Genomic DNA, 16,388 nt, shown 5'->3' on the forward strand with positions numbered 1-16,388 from the left:
TGGGTATTTAAATAATACGTAATCTTATAATTAAGAATTAGGAAATAAATGTATTAACCTATGTTTTAATCATATAAATAAGTTTCTAATCACACGTTAATATAAATAATATAATTATTTTGTAAAGTTCGTTGTTTTTTTATTTTTATTAACAACATGAGTGAGCTCTTAGAAGCCTTTTAAAACATATCCGTTAACGCTGCGGATATTGAGGTAGTAAACCCTTGTGAAGAAAATGTAGGATTCCCAGAACCAATGGTATTTCAGGCCCAAACCTCAACCCAACCAAAAAAAGAAGAAGAAGAAGATTTAAGGATTGACATAGAGGATTGAGAAGAGGAAAGAAAGAAAGAAAGAAAGAAGGACAGTAGTCACAACAACAGCACCACCACAATCGGAATCCCAACCATCTCAACCACAAATGACTACAGAGATACCCTTTGGGGACAGGCTAAGTAGATGCTTAGACAAATGCTAAATATTTCAACCCATAGTTTACGATATCAATGCAGAACCTTGATCAACCCGACCATACCACCTTAAACTAGGAAAACATATTGCCCCCTGATGAACTCATAAACCAAGTCCAGCTGGAGGAATGGTGGATGAACGATTGGCAATTCCACACAATGATAACCAATCCATACACACCATTTCAATCTGAAACATCCAACTACCCCCACCATGAAATCGAAGAACACGGCAGAACTACGCCATTATTTGGAAGAGTTGAGAGAAACCGTCTACCGGTTGAGAGATATCAGGGAGAATATTACCTGGAAGTACTATGATCGAGAACCATACCTCTAAAGATCCGAACCCATAATATATTATATCTATGTTCATTATCGTAATTTCTTTCTTGTAAAAAGAAAGTGTGTATATATGTATGTATGTATGCATGCATGCATGTATGTATGAATGTATATATGTATGTGTATGTGTATCTGTGTGTGTGTGTGTATATATAAAGCGTAAATGCTGCAGTGATCGACGATTTTGACGCATTATGTGCCCATGTGGTATTTATAGATTGCTTACTTTATTATTTAATTACGATATTAATATTCCCTTCTTGTTTACAATTTAGATGTTGAATGAAGTTTCCTCTGCCCAAAACAACCATGGAAACAGGAACAACTATGAAAATATGATAGCTCAAAGAATAATTGAAGCAATCCCTTTAATTGCTGAAGCTATTAAGCAACCAGTAGCTGTAATTAGGGATAAGACCGAGAGTAACAAACGAAAGACTGACACTGAGGCTAGGAACAGTGTGAATGGAGGAAATAGAAATAAAAATCCTTTACCCAAAAAGTCAAAGACAAAAAATGAATTGTTGTATTTACAAGGATTTCTTAGCCCGTAAGCCAACTGGTGGAAATGGAGGATCCATTTAAGCAATACGCTGGTTAGAAAAGACAGAAGTTAAAAGAATCAGTAAATGTGCCGAAAAAGATAAAAACATTGTATGCTTCTAATCTCTTCATTAATGAAGCATTAGAATGGTGGAACACAATCCTTTAGGCGAAGGGAAGTAACATAGTTTATACTATGACCTTGAAAGAATTCAAAGAAATAGTAGAAAGGAAATTTTGTCCTCCCCATGAAAGAGAAAAGATTGCTACTATGCTCTTAAACCAAAAGATGGTGGGTTTGGATTGTCGTAAGTATACGACAAAATTCTTCGAATATGCAAGAATGGTACCGGCTTTGGCTTCACCAAAATCATTACCAATTTCACGTTATGCTTGGTGATTGGTAAGTGACATTCGCGATCTGGTAAATTCGGCTAGACCTCAGACTATTGAGGAAACAGTTGATCTAGCCAACACCATGACAGACAGATTAATCCGAACACAAGAAGAAAAGAAAAAGAAGGATCTAGCCCAGAAAATTTCTTAAGAACTTTGTTTGGATAATAAAAAGAATGGAGAAGGTCAATCCTATGCTTAGCCTTTCAATAAAATATGCAGAAAGAGGCATTCAGGGAGATGTGCTTTTAAGAAAACTAACTATTGCATTTTTTGCAAAATGAATGGTCATATGGATGAAGAATGTTGAAGAGAAGAAACCCATGTTTGCTACAACTGCGGAGAACCTGACCACATCCGTCCAGAATGCCCAAAGCTGACAAAGTTGTCTAAAAACAACGCAAAGAATGTAGATGGACCTAAGAAGAATGCGCGAGTCTTTCAACTTACTGTACAAGAAATAACAATGATTCCGTATGTCATTGCGTGTACGTTTCTTATTAATGACGTTTATGCTAAGGTATTTTTTGATTCCAGAGCAAATCAAAGTTTCATAAACATGATTTTTGCGATGCCCTAAATCAACCATTAACCTAACTTAATCAAGTCTGCAGGGTAGAAACACCCGATGAGAATTCCACTGATATTCGTGAAGTACTTCAAGAAGAAAATATAGACTTACTAAGTCACAAGTTTAAAGAAAATTTAATTCCAATGAATCTGGTTGGATTCGATGTCATATTAGGAATGGACTGGTTTGCAGCCAGTCATGCTCGAATTCTATGTAATAAGAATTTTGTTGAGATTCGTACGCCAATAGGAGAGATTATTGCAATTAAATGAAATAAAGCTTCCAAACTAACAAAGTTAATAACAATAATGAAAGTGGAAAACTACCTAAGGAAGCAAGGCGTAGTGTATATCATTTTGATGTAATCATTAGCGCCAAAGAAAAGGAGCTAAAGGAAATTCCGGTAGTATCGGAATATTTTGACATCTTCCCAAAATATTTACCTGGACAATCGCCTGATCGTGAAATGGAATTTAGAATTCATGTGATACCCGAACACCGCTAGTTGCTAAAGCTCTGTATTGATTAGTGCCAAAACAAATGTTAGAATTGAAAAGGCAATTAGACGAATTGCTAGAAAAAGGTTTTATATGACCAAGCTCATCACCTTGGGGAGCACCAGTGCTATTTGTCAAAAAAAAAAATATATGGGTCGATGCGTATGTGTATCGATTATAGAAAATTAAATAAGGTCACAATTAAGAATCGGTATCCACCACCGAGAATTGATGATCTATTTGATTAGCTTCGAGGAGCTCAATATTTTACTAAGATCGATTTACGCTCAGGATACCTTCAATTAAAGGTACATGAATGAGATATGGTCACTATGAGTTTACAATTATGTTGTTTGGTCTAACCAATGCACCAGCTACATTCATGGATATGATGAAGTGGATATACAACCCGTATTTGGATAAATTTGTAATTGTTTTATTGACGATATACTTAATTATTCCAAAAGTAGTGATGATCATGTCAAACTTCGTCATGCGCTCTTAAAACTATTGAGAAAAGATACTCTCTACGCTAAATTCTCGAAATGTGAATTATGGTTACAGGAAGTACAATTTCTAGGACACTTAATTAACCATGAAGGTATTCATATGGACCCTACCACAATGGAAGCTATCACTAAATGGGAAATTTATAAAACTCCTACAGAAATTCAAAGTTTCTTAGGATTAGCAGTTCAGTTAACAATGTTAGCGTGTGAAAATGTCAAGTTTGAATGGGGACCCAAGCAAGAAGAAGCTTTTGTAACATTTAAGCAAAAGTTAAAAATTTTCCTGATACTTGCATTACCAGAAGGAACTGAGGATTTCCCAATTTGTTGTGATGCTTCCAAATCAGGATTGGGACGCTTATTAATGCAGCATGAAAAAGTTATTGCTTACGCATCCAGATAACTGAAAAAGCATGAAGAGAATTACGCAACACATTACTTGGAATTAGGACCAATAATTTTTGCCCTAATGATCCGGAGTCATTATTTGTATGGCAGTAAGTTTACTGTATTCACATATCATAAAAGTTTAAAATATATTGTTGGGCAAAAGGAGCTCAACATAAGGCAAAGATGCTGGATGAAAATTCTTAGCAACTATGATTGTGAAATACAGTATCGTGAGGTAAGGCTATTGTAGTAGCTGATGCTTTAAGCAGAAAAGAGCATGATAAACCAAAAAGAGTACGAGCTCTAAGGCTAGAACTTCAGATCAACTTAATCGATGAAATGAAAAATGCTCAGAAACAATCAATGTAAGAAAATAACATTGCTGGAGAAAAAATAAATGGTACCATTGACCAACTGGTCAAAGGAAATGATGAAATTCTTCGAATGGGGAACATAATTTGGGTACAAATCATATGAAATCTATGAGAAAGAATTCTAGAAGAATCCCATAAATCCAAATATACATATAACCCAGAAAGGATAAAATGTATCAATATTTGAAGAAAATATATTGGTGGATATGAACGAAAAGGGACATAGCTAGTTTTTTTTGTTTTTTTGTTTTTGAAATGCTTAACTTGCTCAAAAGTAAAAGTTGAACAGCAACAGCCATCAAGATTACGTCAATAATTAGAAATGCCAGAATGGAAATTGGAATTAATAACAATGGATTTTGTTATTAAATTACCTACAACAAGAAAATGTAATAACACAATCTGGTTGATTGTGGATAGATTAACAAAATCAGCTCATTTTATACCAATGAATGAAAATTTTAAAATGGAACAAATAGCTAAACTGTATGGCTATTGTCAACGAAATCAGAACCACTGATTTACAAATCTCTGACTTCGAACTGAACAAGAAATTACTGTCTTCTCTATCTGGTGAATGGTATACTGCAAGCAAGTTTATTAGAGAAAAGGTGAATTTTCCGAACTTCAAGTTGGATGATGTCATATCATTCTTACAAGCGGCTGAGCATGAGATGATTGAGAACCATATGATCAGAGAAGAGAAGCCTAGTTTTCCAGTGACAAATGCACTAGTTGAACCAATGGGCAATCTTTTCTGTCAAATCTCAGCAATAGCCAATTATGGAAGAACCATCTGAAACCGGCTCAGTGTGTGGAGCAGGCCAGCCAAGATTCAACATTCAAATGTCTGAAGACAATGATTGTGCATCAACGGCAAGTGGACATCCTCCATATGTTTAGAATTCAGGACAAGGGACTGACTATCAGGCATTGTTCTCCATGTTCACAGACCTTTATAATGCTTTTGTGGCAAAGAACCTGATTCATACAATTGTTGTGCAAGATGACTTGGAACAAATTAATGCAGTTGAGCTTGAACACATGGATCTTAAGTGGCACGCTGCTATGTTGGCTGTGAGAAGTAAGAGGCTATACAACAGGACTAGAAGATCAACCTTCTCTGGACCTAATGAAAGAATTGGATTTGACAAGTCAAAAGCTATCTGCTACAACTGCCAATAGCCAGGACACTTTTCAAGAGAATGCAACCTACCCAAGCAGTCTGGAAACCAAATGAATCAGAATTAGTTTTTCCAGAACCAACATCAAAATCATCAAGGGTATCAACAGAGAAATCAGCCCATGAACCAAAATCCCTGTCAACATCAGAACAGGCCCCAACAACAAGCCCAGCCTCAGCAAAGAAACAACCAACTGCAGATACAGGGGAACTAGAACAGGGGAGTTATTAATGCTGTGAACCAGAACAGTGACCTAGGGAATGTTGCTGTAACAATGGTGCCTCAAGATGGTAATTTGGATTAGAGCAATCATGCGGCTAATATTGGGAAAGCTAATGTGCATGAGACTGGAGAATCCTCAAACTCAAACTCAAAGGTAACCACTGAACCTTCTATTTCTGACCTTCTAATTATCATTGATGATCTTAATAGAGAGGCTGAAAGCTGGAAAAGTGAACGTGGGAGAAAGGAAACAATGCTAAATGTCTATAAAGCAAGTGAAGCTACTTATGACAATAAGATCAAGAGTTTGGAAGAGGATTGTGTGCAAGCTTACATGACTCAGTCTAAAATGAATGTTGAAATTGAAGGGCTGAAGAAGATGTATACAGAAGAGAAGCTCAAGAACTCAAAACTGTTGATTCAAATGGAATTCTTGAAGAATCTTGTGTCAACAGGGAACATAGTGGGATATATTGAAAAGATGAATCCTAAAGAGAAATACAAGAAGGTTCCACCATCCTTTTGTGACAAGTATCAACTTAAAGTTGACAAAGAGCAAAGAGAGGAATACTTGAAGCAATTCAAGAGTGTTTTTGAAGATAAAAAGGAGTTTGTAGAGATGTATGACAATGTGATAGTGGATAAAGATTGTGAATTTGTCATGAAGGAGAGTGCTGCCCCAACAGAGAAAGAAAAGAAACCTGTTGAAACCAAAGCTAAATGGAGTGAGTACTCACGTGATGGAAGCACTTGCAGTTGCAAGAGTGATAGGTTAGCAGATAAGAAGAAATTGAAGAAGCCTGCAAAGAGAAACAATATAGAGAAGATACCACTGGTGCCCAAAGCAATCCAAAAAATAAAGAAACACTATGAAAATATAAGAAAGGAGCATCAAGTGTTTGATCTATGTGGAAGATCAAAATCCAAGAATGACAAGCCTGAAAGATCAAGTAATGTCAATGACTATACTCCTATCTATCCTGTGTTTTCAAATCATGAATTATTTGACATTGGTGATGTGGAGTATGAACCAAGAAGAAATTATGTGCATGACAAGAAGTAAAAGTCACCATACACACCACTGAAACAGAGAGTGATAAAGTTTGTAAAAGTAAAGGATCCACAAGTTGTGGATATTTCTAGGCCTCTTCAGATTGATTTAAACAAGACCACTTATGCAAAAACATCCTTGGGATTTGATTTCCTAAGACCAAGTGACAAGGTGAAGAACAAACAATTACCAATAGATCTTGGAAGTTTTGCTAAGGTGTGGTGCAAGAAGTGTGATTCCTATGGACATCACATTGACTCTTGCTGGGTTGAAGAAGAAAAGAAATATGAAATTCCTGATGTGTACTGTGGTCAAAACATGAAGCAATACAAAGAAAAGTATGAGAAGTACTTAAAGGATGAGAAGGATCAATCTGATGAAGAGATTAACAGAGTAAAGTTAGAGAAAAGACTGGAGGCTGTCTTAAAGTTGAATGAACATTCCAGTGAAACAGACGGGACACTCAGTGGAAAGAGGTTAAGCTTGGAAGGAAAACATGTAGAAATACATGGTTTTCTTAATGGTGATGAGAAATACCTCCTCAAGCAAGGTTTTGAACCAAGAGGCTTTAAATGGAAAACAAAAGAGGAAGTAATAAAGAATAAGGAATTTGTGATTGAACAAATTGAAGTGGAAAATGTCGAAACTACTGTTGAGTATGGATATTAATCTGATGATTCATGTGAGATAGTGCGTGAAGATCTAGTTCCACCTCCTGTTGAATTCTCAATTGATTCTGATTTACAAACTGATGAATTTTGTATCTCAGATAGTAATTGATCATCTCATGTTTGCATGTACAGGAATAGAATTCAAATGGAAATGATATATGGTATATGGACAGTCTGTAAGACCCCGAATCCCGGGAATCCTACAGTTGGTAATCACGTCCACAAATTTACAAAAATTTAGAACCAATCGATTCGTTTTATTTAAAACAAGTTCAGAGTAAATAACAGCTAAAAAGTGTACGTATTTAAATATCCCAAACACGGGTACAGGTGTCCAAAATCAAATGTAAATAAAATATTTGTTTTATTTGAATTCTTCGACCAGAAATGCCTTCAACCTCCCGAGTAGCATCCAGCACATCCAAGCGGTAGCATCCACTTCTTAACCTGAAAGTCAATCTAACATACACACAAAGTCAGCTTGAGCTGAGTGAGTTCAAGTTTTCATAAACGACATTCATTAAAAATTTAAATTCCATAAGTATGAAATGTAGTGGAAAATATGAGACCATAAAATCATAAATAGCCTTTCTTAACCAAATCATAAGTGAATAAAACATTAAACATCTTTTCACACAGCACGGGCCTCCTCACCCCGGGTCTTCCCCGAGTAATATATTTGACCCGGCCGCGGTTTAACAAAACCGTTAAAATCATGCAACACGAGCCTCCTCACCCCGGGTCATCCCCAAGTAATATATTTGACTCGGTCACAGTTTAATAAAACAAAATCACGCAACACGAGCCTCCTCACCCCGGGTCATCCCCAAGTAATATATTTGACTCGGTCGCGGTTTAACATCCAAACACGTGATACGGGCCTCCTCACCCCGGGTCTTCCCCAAGTAATATATTTGACCCGACCACGGTTCATACATCCAAGCACATGATACGGGCCTCCTCACCCCGGGTCTTCCCCAAGTAATATATTTGACCCGATCACGGCTCAACATCAGGGTCGAGCAAACGTACAACCCAAACACGTAACATTCGGCGCATGCAACACAAGGTAGGCATACGCAACATTCAGTAGTCGAGACGACTACAAACATTCAGGGTCGAGCAAACGTACAACCCAAACACGTAACATTCGACGCATGCAACACAAGGTAGGCATACGCAACATTCAGTAATCGAGACGACTACAAACATTCAGGGTCGAGCAAACGTACAACCCAAACACGTAACATTCAGCGCATGCAACACAAGGTAGGCATACGCAACATTCAGTAGTCGAGACGACTACAAACATTCAGAGTCGAGCAAACGTACAACCCAAACACGTAACATTCGGCGCATGCATCACAAGGTAGGCATACGCAACATTCAGTAGTCGAGACGACTACAAACATTAAGGGTCGAGCAAACGTACAACCCAAACACGTAACATTCGGCGCATGCAACACAAGGTAGGCATACGCAACATTCAGTAGTCGAGACGACTACAAACATTCAGGGTCGAGCAAACGTACAACCCAAACACGTAACATTCGGCGCATGCAACACAAGGTAGGCATACGCAACTTTCAGTAGTCGAAACGACTACAACATCGCCAAATATAGGCTAAGCAATAATGTATATACATATATATATATTTAACATCCCAAGGCCTACCTTATGCTGGCAAGCCTATATAAATTTGTTTAAAAACATTTCAAGAGTTTAAATATCAAAACGGGATTATAAGACATTCCAAGAGTTTAAATATAAAAACGAGATTATAAAACATTCCAAGAGTCTAAATATAAAAACTGGATTATAAAACATTCCAAGAGTTTAAATATAAAAACGAGATTATAAAACATTCCAAGAGTTTAAATATGAAAACTAGATTTTAAAACATTCCAAGAGTTTAAATATAAAAACTGGATTATAACCATTCCAAGAGTTTAAATATAAAAACTGGATTATAAAACATTCCAAGAGTTTAAATATAAAAACGAGATTATAAAACATTCCAAGAGTTTAAATATAAAAACTGGATTATAAAACATTCCAAGAGTTTAAATATAAAAACTGGATTATAAAACATTCCAAGAGTTTAAATATAAAATCGAGATTTTAAAACATTCCAAGAGTTTAAATATAAAAACTGGATTATAAAACATTCCAAGAGTTTAAAATATAATACGGGATACGAACAGTTAGGCCATCATCATCACTAAGTATTCGTACTTAGACATCTTTATACATCCATATATTTATATCCCTATATATACCGTCCAAATAATAACATCAGGGTCGAGCACACGTACAACCCAAACACGTAACATCTCATCCAAGTAATAACATCAGGGTCGAGCACACGTATAACCCAACACGTAATATCAATGCATGCAAACACAAATAGGTCTACTCATATTCAATTACTGCCAAGTCTACTAACATCCTCGAGTCTAGACCATCAATAATGTATGTAACCTTAAGGACACAAGACCATGAACGAGTCTAAAATATCCTAAGGCATATAAAATAATTCAAATATAGCTTTCAAAATGCACCATCACGAGTGAGACCATGTAAAACTATTCAATTCCCTGTAACGAGTAAAATCGTTTAAAATTGTATTTCGGTGTGTATGCTAGCCCAAAACATAAAAGAGTAAAAAGGGCATCATGAACTCACCTGAATCAACCGAACACCTGCAAGTGCACACTCACAAGTAAGGGCATGTAAATTATACACAACGCGTTACTAATCTAGACCGCAAGGACACACTTGCCTAATGGGCCGCCCAAGCCCAACACTTTGGCCCAAGGCCCAACAACTTGGCCCAAGGCCCAACAACTTGGCCCAAGGCCCAACACTTTCGCCCAAGGCCCAACAACTTGGCCCGAGGCCCAACCACTTGGCCCGAGGCCCAACCACTTGGCGCATGGCCCAACACTTGGCCCGAGGCCCAACCACTTGGCCTAAGACCCAAAACTTGGCCCAAGGCCCAACCACTTGGCCCAAGGCCCAACACTTGGCCCGAGGCCCCTAAAATCTTTCAACTAACCAAAACCACCGATTAAGCCTAAAACGAACTTATTGATCAATACGAATATAACATGCAGATTTTAGCATGCAAAGATGTAATTTATTGCATAGGAAAACCATGGAATTAAATTATTAAATTTTTACCAGTGTAACATAAATATCTTAAGTTTATAAAAATATTTTTATTATATTTTTCTAGTGGACACAAAAATCATAAAAATTCTTCTAACACAAAAAGGTATGTGCAGCTATTTCAGCTGCGCAACAAAATGGTTTTATTTTTATAAAATTCATTACCCAGCCAAATTAAACGATTCCAATTGGGTTTTGTTCCTAACTCAAAATATTAACTTCCAGAAGTGGAACCAACCAATTTAGACTTGTCGAAAAAAGGTTATGATGTCGGGAAGACGGACCAGAATCCGTCGTCCCGCATCAGGTTTGACACTCGATTTTATAAAATCATAAAAACCATTCAAATATCGTCCAAATATTACGTATTATACCTTTCTGGAAACTAGACTCAAAGTATAACATCATGGAATCAAGAATCGATCAAAAACAGTGGATTAAGATCGCGTTATAGACCCTACAATAAACGTATACTAATCTGTCAGCAAGCTGTTATCATCAAAACTCAATCTTAACGACCAATAAACGCGTTAATATGATCAATTAAGGTGTAAAAGACATGGGGAATCATAAAAACGACCTTGAATTGAAGTTTTCACGGCGGAAACATGGCGGGGCAGAAGAAAAACGAGCAGGGGGGGTCCAGGTCCTACGGCTGCAAATAGGTTTAGGGTTTGAGTTTTCTTTTGTTTTATGATATAAAATAGTTACATCCAAGTCCCTCCAAATTGAAGTATGTAGCAACTTGGGTGGAAAGTTAAGTGAGAACGTTTACGAGGTTTGCAAGGAGCTCCCGAGAGAATGCCGGGTTAAGCCCGAAAGGTGTACATAACACTACAAGATTAAACCTTTTGTCGGAAATTAACGGGCGTTACACAGTCGATGTTCCAGGCACATGACTTGTGACAGAGATGCACTTGTAAATAATGAACAAACGTTTGAAGGATCAGTTGCCTTTGGGAGTGATGAAAATGGAGGGAAAGTTGTTGGAAGAGGCACTTTTACTAATGGCAAAGTATCCTTTTAGAATGTGCTGCATGTTGAAGGACTACAATACAATCTGCTCAGAATTTCTCAAGTTTGTGATAAAGGATACAAGGTCGGCTTTGATGATGCACATTGTTTTATATTGAAGACTGAGTTTGTCATTTCACCTGAGATGATAATAATGATGGAACCAAGAAATGGAAATCTCAATGAGTTAAGAACGAATAATGCAATATCTAGAGGTGGTTCATGCTTTGTTTCTAAGGCTACTGAAAATGAAATAAAGATGTGGCACAGAAAGATGTGTCATGTAAATCTCAAGAACGTGAATAAACTTGTGAAAGGAGAACATGTTTTAGGTCTTCCTATAAAAGAATTCAAGTTAGAAGAGAAATGCTCTTCTTGTCTCAAAGGAAAACAACACAAGTCCCCACATAAGAGCAAACTGATTAACTCAATTGATGAGGTGCTGGAACTACTTCACATGGATCTGTTTGGTCCTGTAAGTCTTCCTAGCATTGGAAGGAAGAGATTCTGCCTTGTAGTAACTGATGATTTTTCAAAGTTTACATGGGTTTTCTTCATGGGAAACAAAGATGAGACTCCTGAATTAATTAGAAATTGTGTACTGAGATTGGAGAATCTACTTGATAAGAAAGTGAAAGTGATTAGAAGTGACAATGGGATAAAGTTTAAGATTGGAATTATGGATGAATTCTGCACTTCTAAAGGGATCTTTCAGTAGTACAGTGCTCCAAGGACTCCTGAACAAAATGGTGTTGCAGAGAGAAGAAACAGAACACTATTTGAAACTGCAAGGACCATGATAGCAGATGCATACTTACCAGTGACCTTTGAAGCTATCAATATTGCATGCTTTGTGCAGAATAGAGTCCTATTGAACAAAACTCAAAACAAGACTCCATATGAGATAGTTTTTAAAAGAAAACCTTATGTGAAGTTCTTAAAGCCCTGTAGATGTAAATGCTCACTATTGAACACAAAAGACTATCTTAACAAATTCCACTCCAAATCTTTGGAATGTTTCTTTGTGGCCTATTCATCTCAATCAAAGGCTTATAGAGTTTATGTCAAAGAGCATATGGTTGTCATTGAGTGCTCAGACATTATATTTAATGAAAATCACTTTAACAATGTCGAAGGACCAAAGTGGCTGTTTGATTTGGAGAAAATGATTAAGTCATTCAAGATCAATAATGAAGATATGGATGATAGAATGTTATGAACAAGAATTGAAGAAAAAGGAAAACAACAGAAGATTGATATGGATAAGCTATGGTCAATTGTTGCCTCAGGAGAAAAGGAATTTGATTTTGTGAGAAGTGATAGAAGACCAAATGAGATTGATTCTACTGGACCTGAAACAGCCGTTGAAATCTCAAATGATGGTCCAAGTGGAGAGGAGAGTGAACGTATGCAAAGTCAACCTGAAGAGACAAATAGAAATGAAGACAGGTTCCAGTCATTGTTTGACTCTTTGCAAATTGGAAAGAATTGAGGCATCCGTCTTGGGTCAAGATATTGAAGTAACAGAAGCATCCATCAGGGAAAAGCACTTCAGCTACACGACAATCATGAAGTTTAGCTTTTGTACTCAACCAAAAGACTGTTGAGAATATTCCAAGAGATTCTAGGTTACCAAGGAGGTATGCATGAAGGTCAATTTTAAAAGGGGAACTTTCCCTTGATGTACAAATTCTTGATCCACCATGTTATCCAGTCCTTGTCACCACGAAAAGGGACGTGGACTCTTTTGAGTAGATAACTTGCTACTATGACTGTTGCTATATTGTTTAACCAACCATTCAACTTCTCAAGTTTTATCTTTAATGGTTTAGTTAGCAATGCTTAGAAAGAGGAACATCAAAGATTCCTAATGTATCCAAGGTTCATACAGATTCTGATTAACAGATCTTTGCCATGTTTAAACTTAGTTGGAGAACATCTAGCCTTACAAGATCCGAACATTTATAAAAGAATAAAGGGAGAAAGGACTCTATTCAATGAAAATGCAGAATGGGATATTCTCCCCTGGCTATTACATGCTGATATTGAAATCATGGAAGTACCTTCCTCACCAGGCCAGAGTGATGATGAATCTAAAGAGAGTGCAAGTGATGAAGAATCTGAAGATGATGATGATGATGATCATAATGATGGTGATGATGGTGCAGGTGATGAAATTGTGTTGTTGAACCACAGGCAGATCAGGTGATACATGAACCAGTTGTAGCACAGATTGGCAATGAAGCACATATTGCTGAAGAAATGGATCATGAAGTGGGAGTAAATGCACCATTTGTTGAACCAGTTAGTCATGAGATTGTGGTGTTTGTTAATACAGAACCAGAAGTGCAAATTGAAAATATTGAGGTTAATGATGAACCAAATGCAACCAAATAAAGAACCAAGTGTGAGTGTTAATAAAGTGGCAAATGTGCAATGGATGATGATGTTTTTGTTGATAATGTGATCTCTGATGTAACTGGAAACATCCAAAAGCTTACACCACAAGACTCCCCGGATCCACTTGAAGATAAATACGATACATCCTCACAAGGGTCGAAACCAGCCCATGATTCAGTGAAATCATCCCCAGCCACTACTGAACCACTTCTTTCAAACACTAAACCTTTTCAAGATACAATAATCACAACACCTCCAATCTCACCAATCCAAGAACCCATACAAGAAAAATCTTTACCAACACCTCCAACTTTACCAACACATGAACCTATTCAAGAAACAATTATATCTACACCTCCCACATCACCAATCACAGTACAAATTCAATCCCCATCTCAAACATACAAATTACCATCACCTGAAACATCTTCTAACCAACCGAAATCTGAGCTTGAATTTAGACCTACACAAGAAACACCCTCATCCTCTCCATCACACTTACATGAAAACATTTTAGTTGGAACTTCTGAGCTTGAGCTTAAGAACATTATGTTGAAGGAGAAAATTGCCTATTTGGAATTAAGGAACAAAGCTTTAGAAGATGCTCTGCAACAAGCCCTATTAAAGATTCAATCCCGGAGCACTCTAAGGTTGAGAAGACCTCAGATGCACCAAAACAGGGGGAGAATTATGAAGATTCTCTTAAGCAAATTAACAAGACTTATGCTGACTCATGCAGTGAGAATGCATAAACAGGAACATCAAATGCTCTAAACTTGTTAACTGAAGAATATAATGAGTAAGATGTAGAAGAAAATGAGAAATGGATGATAAACCCTGGAACAAATTTCAAAAAGAAAACAAAATGGGAAGGGGATAGCTCAGTCTGAAGAAGATCTTCACCCCAAGGCTACTCCAAGAGTAGTATCTGGAGATGAAATATTGGAAAGAGATGAAGTGAATGATCCAGACATAGCTGAAGCAGAATTTGTTAGAACAATTATAGAAATTATGAATGCTGAAAGGGCAACAATTGAAGAAGAAGAGAAGATTCCTCAAGAAGTGCTTGAAACTCTAATAAACTTGAAGAAGAAGAAGAAGAAGATGATGATGATGATGATGATGATGATGATGATGAAAGGTTAAGAAGAATGGCTGATGACAGCATAAGGGCAGCAATGGAGGAGGTACGAAAGAGTCAAGCTGAACAGATTCAAACTAAAGAATCAACTCTAGTTGCACAAACTGAGCATGAGCCTAAAATAGCACAAATAGAGCTACACGAGCTTGAAACAAGTCCAACAATTCTAAAACGAAGTGAAAGAACATTTGGAGGACCTAGTTTTGGATCACTTACAAAATTGGCTGTTTTAAACATATATAACAATATTCTGAAGAATCCAGAGAGACATGCTCCTGAACTTGTGGCTGCTGCAAGGAAGACACAAAAAGAAATGCAAACTAGAAGAAGTGAATCTCAAGCTAAAATCATATCAGAACCAAGGTTTGAAGAAATACTTAATGATGAGCCTGCTGAAGAAGTCACTGAACCAACTGTCACTGAACCAGTTGAGATTGAAGAACCTAGGCCTGAGGCTAGAGAGTCAGTTTAAAGAAAAGAAACTTCAGAGAAAGAGACTCCTAGGGCCAAAAGACAGAAAACAGTCAAGAAGGTATATACAAGGAGAGAAAAACCAAAAATGATTAATGAGCCTCAGGTCATTCAGATTGAAGAACCTATGATTGGGGCTCTACAAGACTTGGATGAACATGCAGAAGTTGAGGAAGATGAGGAAAGACTGAAAACTGATCCAAAAATTATGTTTCGGATGCAATGTGGGTTGAAATTTGAAGATCTCAAAAAGATGACTAAGATGGAATTGAACAGATGGCAGAATTAAAGACTAAGGAGAAGAAAGAATGGCTAGAAAGGGAAGATAAAAGAGATAAAGTAAACAAAGCCTATCTTTTAAGCCTAAATTATGAAGAGTGACATATAGAGATGATGATGATGATGATGATAAGGGAAAGTAGAACAGCAGCAGCAGAGAAATGGAGGAGAAGAGATACACAAAGAGCCTTCCTTCTGAATGCTGGACATCCTCCTTTTTACCCAAATCGTCAACCGTTTGAAGATTTTGATAGAATGTACATGTTGGACTCGTTATGCCCAAGATACATATTATTATTGATGTGGCTAGTATGTCATGATCCAAGTCGGGTCATACCCAATAACAAGCTAGACAGACACCTACAATATTTGTTTATATATGATTTGATCATAACAAATAAATATTAACACTTGAGTTATTTGGAAAGGGGTTTCTAATACAATGTACTTGTGTAATAAATAAATCATATGGATGATTTATATTTTGTGAGAGAAGATAACATAGTGTTATTTAAGTTGGTTAAATAACAATATGTAAACCAAATTAATCTTGCATGTGTCCTTATATTATGTAACCATTTCCTACATGTGTTATATAACATAAGTATTATATCATAATATAGTTTTACGATATAAAATAAAAAAAATTTTAATTTTGAACAATAAAGAGAGAGAGGGCCGGCCACCC

Source organism: Bidens hawaiensis, unplaced genomic scaffold (genome assembly GCF_021521415.1).
Source record: "Bidens hawaiensis isolate Kalapana, Puna unplaced genomic scaffold, B.hawaiensis_p1.1 tig00034208_1, whole genome shotgun sequence".
NCBI classification, from domain to species: Eukaryota; Viridiplantae; Streptophyta; class Magnoliopsida; order Asterales; family Asteraceae; genus Bidens; species Bidens hawaiensis.